This window comes from Sinocyclocheilus anshuiensis, unplaced genomic scaffold, assembly GCF_001515605.1.
Source record: "Sinocyclocheilus anshuiensis isolate Anshui unplaced genomic scaffold, SAMN03320099.WGS_v1.1 scaffold145, whole genome shotgun sequence".
Taxonomy (NCBI): domain Eukaryota; kingdom Metazoa; phylum Chordata; class Actinopteri; order Cypriniformes; family Cyprinidae; genus Sinocyclocheilus; species Sinocyclocheilus anshuiensis.
The window spans coordinates 1904352-1910396 of NW_015537973.1; the positions used below are offsets into that span (position 1 = coordinate 1904352).

Here is a 6045-nt window from a genome sequence, read left to right on the forward strand (position 1 = left end):
GGGGGGGGGGGGTGTATTTTGATCATGGTTGATCATCCTCTGTCATACAACTGATTTGTTACATTACATCTTATGTAATGCATTTAAATAATGTGTGACAATGAAACAATGAAAATTAACAAGGAAAATAAAGATGCAATTGAAATGACACCATATGATTACAAAACAATAATTTGTAATTTATAATAATTTAATATTTTATAGAATTGTTATTAAATATAATTATATATTATTTTACATTTATAATGTATACTTATTTTATATTATAGTTTTTATATTTAGTTTAAACATTTTATGATAAAACTTTCTGTGGAATGCCTAGAACATTAGGGTATTATTATGCTTCGCAAGGTGAAATAACAGGGACATTTTTGAGTCACCCTAGACAAGAGCATTGGCATTCCAAAACAATCACTCGGATCACTCATTTTTTTTCTTTCCCAAAACAGTGAAGTGTCTAATTCTCCGAAACTGAGGTACTGTTCTGCATTGGCTAAGTCTCTTTCTCAAGCTCTACATGCTAACCTCTTTGTCTGTCGCCTGCTAAAAGCCCCGCTAAGTTCAACCAAACATTTTCTCTGGGATTTTTGTACAGACAAAGACCCAATACCGGTCGGGCTTTTGAAAAGCAGGGCTGCTGCATAAAAGTGGGTGATTGTCCGGCCGCTGTATAGAGGCCCTGGTGTTCATGGCTGCCGTTATGCACTAAGCCTGTTGTGTGAAACCGAGCAAGCCTCTAGATTAGCCGGCCCTGCGTCGATGCGGCCTTTTGTGCCCCGCTGCCTTTCGAATCCTGCAGTCGTGACCAACAAAGCGTGAAATGAGTAAATAACGCCCCTCGAAGAAAGCCCAACATTTTACACCATTGTCCACGGTCCCCTAAGCCGCTTAAAGACTTCAAATGCTTCGCCACTTCTCTGTTCTTCCCCTCTTTTGAACAGTAAAATGATAATGACAGTCATTGAAATGTGTTTGTTTTTGCCTGTTTTTTGGGCTCTCATATCTAAATGCCAAATGATATGTTCCCAGAGCATGACCGCTGCGTGCATGCGAGAATGTGTGTGATTTACTGGAGTGATTTGGCACGTTTAGAAGTGAAATTAGTGTGGAAGTATAACAGAGAAGTGGAAATGTGGGGAATCGCCGATCTCTGCGGGCCAACACCGAGCATGAGCTATTGGGTTTGAACTAGCGAGAGGCCAAATAATCTGAGGGAGGAACTCCATGCCATCTGTAGCTCTTTCTCTAGCTCTCTATCTGTCGTTCTCTCTCTTTGTCAAACATTAGCAGAGAGGCCAAAAAGATTGCTGGGTTTGCAGTGCTTGCTAGAGTAATGTAGCTCCAGCTGAAAAGAGACCTATCATCAAAATGTTACACAGTTGCTCAGATGGGTTTCTATGGTGGTCCATATGGTGGAATAACACAATTTCCAACAGATGCATTTTAAGGGTTTGGGAAATGGTGTTGTACTGTATGTAGTCTATGTCATAAATATAGCTACTAAGAAATGAAGGCTCCTTCTCATGACTCATGTCAAACCCACCTCTTAACACAAGGGTCATGGCCTGCATATAAAGAGCACGGCATATAGCATCGCAATAGCTGATTTGGATTATTTTATGATTTGTTAAATTTGTGTGTGTAAAATACGAAATTTGATCTCTGATTTGTTGATATGCCTTTGACATTAGCCGGGTTTCCATCCAAAGTTGCGAATTTAACTTATGCGCAAAATTGGAATATCGCACAAAACATTTGCGAACAAGCACCGTTTCCATCCAATGAGTCAAAGAGAACAAAATCATCACTTCCTGATAAACTGGCACTATACATCACTAAGAAAAGTAGGAGAAGCTACTGAATATAATAATTTTCCTATATAATAAATTGCTTGCACCTCAGAACGAGCAGACAAAACACAATGTATGCGGTTATTGTTTTCGGAGGTGGATGCTGCTGTTTGGGAACGCAGTCGTTTAACAGTTCTGGGAGGCAATTATACAGAAATACTTTGATGACAGATTTTGCTCGGGCATTTCCGAATGACCATATAACAACATTTCAGATGCTGTGGAACAAGATCGGTCCGCTGGTTAGTCAAGATTTGCCGTCCCATAGCGCAAAGTCACATGACTTTTTTAATGCGCTTGGAGGAATTTCTTCGCAAAATGCATTTCCATCTCCCATTATTAGCATTAACCCTTTTTTGCACAAGTCAAAAACCACCTCAAGTAAGCGTAAAAACATTTTTGTGAATTAAGGCATTTTTATTCGAAATTCAGCGTTTCCATCTCTCGATTCTGATGCGATACTTCAAAATGTGCATAAAAGCCGGGTGATGGAAACTTGACTATTGTGACCAGAACCATCGTCACCATAGTGGTCAACCAGGAACATTGTGCCTAGCCCCGTGGTGAAAGAGACTCACCAAGGTCATCAATGCTATAGGAAGTTCCTCATATCATTTTGATCTGGCTCCATAAATTGACATGAAGGCCCTGGGTATCACTGTTTTTTCGAGAATCAGACTCTTCTCTGTCTAAATTCCCATGCTGGTACCACCCGTGTAATGATGCAAACAGTCTGGTAATCATTGGCTACGCTTTAACAGGTCAAACAGGGTTAAAGTTTAAATTGTTTAAACTTTAAGCACCCATTACAATGCACAGAGGTAACTCTGTGGCTGCATTGGATATCATTTTTATTTTATTATTTTATTTTGGCCTTATAGCACGTTACATGACTTCTCCTTTCAAACACACACTCACACACTTGTAAGCACATGGTGCAATTTGTGCTCATTAGCACTAATTACAGTATCAAGAAGTAATGAGAGGCTGAATACTTTCACAATCAGTGTAGTTTAAAAAGATCCATCTCTCTGTACACTATAAACACAATTAGCACTAAACTAACTTGGCTCCATGACTTTTACCCCAAGTTTTTGTACCCTAACTTTATCTTTAGTTTCCTTTCCATGGGGCACTTGGAAGGGGGTGGAGTGGGGAATCCAGCTTTTGAGCGGAAATGTAATGGTTTTTCTGCTTCCCTCTCCCGCAATCGATTTCGCCACGCCGGGCAGGAAATGATGTTGGCACACCACAAATAGCCTGCAGATGACGGGAGATTTGATGCTAATAATTTGTTGGCAGAGAAAGTCATGCAGGCCGCTCACTGATGGAGATTGAGATGCGTTTGTCAGCAGACAGTCAGAGGTGAGTGAGAGAAGGGTGGGCTGCGACTTTTCCAAGGCGGGCAAGATGATTAGCGAATGTAATGTGGCAGATAATAGACAAGAGAATGAATATTTTATTTGGTCAGAGCATCTGACGAGAGCAATTTGCATGTCAGGAGGTGTCAGACAGAGCGCAGATGAATGACAGCTCTATTGGCTGCGGTTGCGTTAAGACATTACCCTCAGATATTGTCTTTTTTCGAGACACTCACACCCTTACGTAGCACCACTTAACACTCTTTTTCATCACAGTTGTCGCTTAGGAGGTGTGCATGTGTGTATATACAGGTGTGTGTGTGCCCACGTTATCTGATGAGTGTATGTTTAACATTGAAAGCCCTGTAGGGGTTTCTTTCTTTCTTTCTCTCTCTCTCTCTCTCTCTCTCTCTCTATACAGTGGGTACGGAAAGTATTCAGACCCCCTTCAATTTTTCACTCTTTGTTATATTGCAGCCATTTGCTAAAATCATTTAAGTTAATTTTTTTTCCTCATTAATGTACACACAGCACCCCATATTGACAGAAAAACACAGAATTGTTGACATTTTTGCAGATTTATTAAAAAAGAAAAACTGAAATATCACATGGTCCTAAGTATTCAGACCCTTTGCTGTGACACTCATATATTTAACTCAGGTGCTGTCCATTTCTTCTGATCATCCTTGAGATGGTTCTACACCTTCATTTGAGTCCAGCTGTGTTTGATTATACTGATTGGACTTGATTAGGCTGAATACTTTCCGTACCCACTGTATATATATATATATAAACATTTATTTTTGATTAAAATAAGAGCATGTAATTTGTACAATATAAAGGCTTTTATTATGTTAGATTGATGTCATATATTTTTATTTATGTGAGCCAACAATGACATGGAGAACAGATGTTGCCTTAAACCAGTTGTGTGGTTTAGGTTAACGTTTTATGGTTAGGTTTAGCACCCAGGAAGAGTATATGAGGCCTGGATTAGTGAAAATTGCAACCTCAAAAGTCATAGCCACGGTCAGCAGGCCATGCTGCGGATTTAGTGTTGGAATAACACTAATCCAGGTAGGTTCCAGCAGGATAATCGGGACATGAGAACATTGCTCTTAAGAATGTTGCATTAGGCCAAGCAGAACTTGAGTGAGGAACTGAAAAGGAGAGTAACACATACACCCTCCTATGACCTTTCCTTTATGGTAGCCAATCTGGTTTGTAAACATTAATTTATTCATGAGCGTGCATCTGGCTATTTAAACAAGAAGCACAACCCAGCAGCAATAAAAAGGAAAGGTTGACTGAGTCAGACACAATACATGCTGACAGAGAGAGCGAGAGCGAGATTGAAGAGTCTGTATCTAATAAACACGCTCGTGCGCCTATGCGAGCCCGACAGGTAGTGGCTTAAGGTTATAAATTCCCCTCCATCAATCTTTATAAGCATTTTATATCACAAACCGTTAAACTTTGCGGTGATACCCAATAGGATGTAATTGAAAAGCCATTCATGTAATGTTGACTGACTGTGAGGGCAACTAAAAATGTTGTGCAGCGTCAGTTTAAAGGTGGACTCTATGAGAATGAGGCTGAGAGAAAACAACCAACAACCAACACTTGAAAAGATGCAATTCCATAGCTGCCATTGATTCCAGTCTGCTTATGACTAACTGGCATTGTATTCACACATATTGATTATTAGGGTTGGGTACCGAAATCCGGTACCAATATGTCACCGGTACCCATGTAACCAGTATGTACTAAAACCGAATCAGAACGCAGATTTCGGTGCCTCATTTCGGTGCCATGCCTGAGCGATCGATTGGGGGGGGTTGGGGGGGCTGACCCCCCTAAAGAAGGCTTTAACCCCCCTGATGGACGTCAAAACTAGATGTAGGGGGGGTTAGATAGAAAGAAGGCCAGCCTACGCATAATATGGAGATTTACTTGTAAATATTAATATGCATTTATATAGCCTTATATATATAATTATATATTAATTAATAAATATTAATATGCTCACTGCTCCGGGTGTGTGTTCACTGCTGTGTGTGTGCACTTTGGATGGGATAAATGCAGAGCACTAATTCCGAGTATGGGTCACCATACTTGGCCACATGTCACTTCACTTCACTTCTCTTCAATTCACTTAGTTTCTGAATGAATCAGCCATTTGAACAAATCAATTGAATGGATGATTGAATGACTTACTTAAGACAGGGATTTGCCGCCACCTACTGGCGCATTTAGTTTTATATTCAGAGTATCGTTTTTTTTTTCAAATAATTTAATATTTCACTATTTATTTATTTATGTATTTTTTATGTTGAATTAAAATATTTCTTTCTAAAGATACTTATATTTCAGCTACCTTTTTGTAATGTCTATTCAGTGTTTTTTTTCTAAATTAACACAATGATAACTATTATCTTTAATAATAACTTTATCTTTAATCGGCACATGATGTACATGTTAATTAATTAATCTCATTAATTTGAGATTCATTTGATTAATTAATCGGCACATTATGTAATTACATTCAATTACTTGACAGCCCTATTTAAAATATAAAATATACCCCCCCAAAGTGCTCTGACCCCCCTGATGGTCACTGCGTAATTCGCACCCTGCTTAAAAGCACAACTTGGGAAATGGGAGCATCTGAGGAGTGCATGAATGCAGCAATTACACTTGCTCTGATGGCAGCAGGTAGCCTTCCGTTAACTTAGCTAAACATGCTTAAATTAAAATGCCTAAAGCAAAACTTCCCTTGTATTCACATTTCTAAACTTGTTGTCCAACAAAAGAGAACATTATAACCTTTTTAC

General features: G+C 39.2%; 1 protein-coding gene and 1 long non-coding RNA gene across 7 annotated transcripts in view; one reads left to right on the plus strand and one right to left on the minus strand.

Annotated features, from left to right (window-relative positions):
• Window positions 1-5032, minus strand: part of LOC107671019 (uncharacterized) — a 15559-nt gene extending 10527 nt beyond the window's left edge. The window contains exons 1-2 of the long non-coding RNA XR_001632150.1: window positions 4943-5032; window positions 3655-3657 (exon numbers count right to left, since the gene is read on the minus strand). This is a non-coding gene — a long non-coding RNA (uncharacterized LOC107671019). The remainder of the gene's footprint in view (window positions 1-3654; window positions 3658-4942) is intronic.
• The window catches only part of tenm3 (teneurin transmembrane protein 3), a 297565-nt gene that overhangs the window by 108181 nt on the left and 183339 nt on the right, over window positions 1-6045 (plus strand). The window lies entirely within an intron of this gene.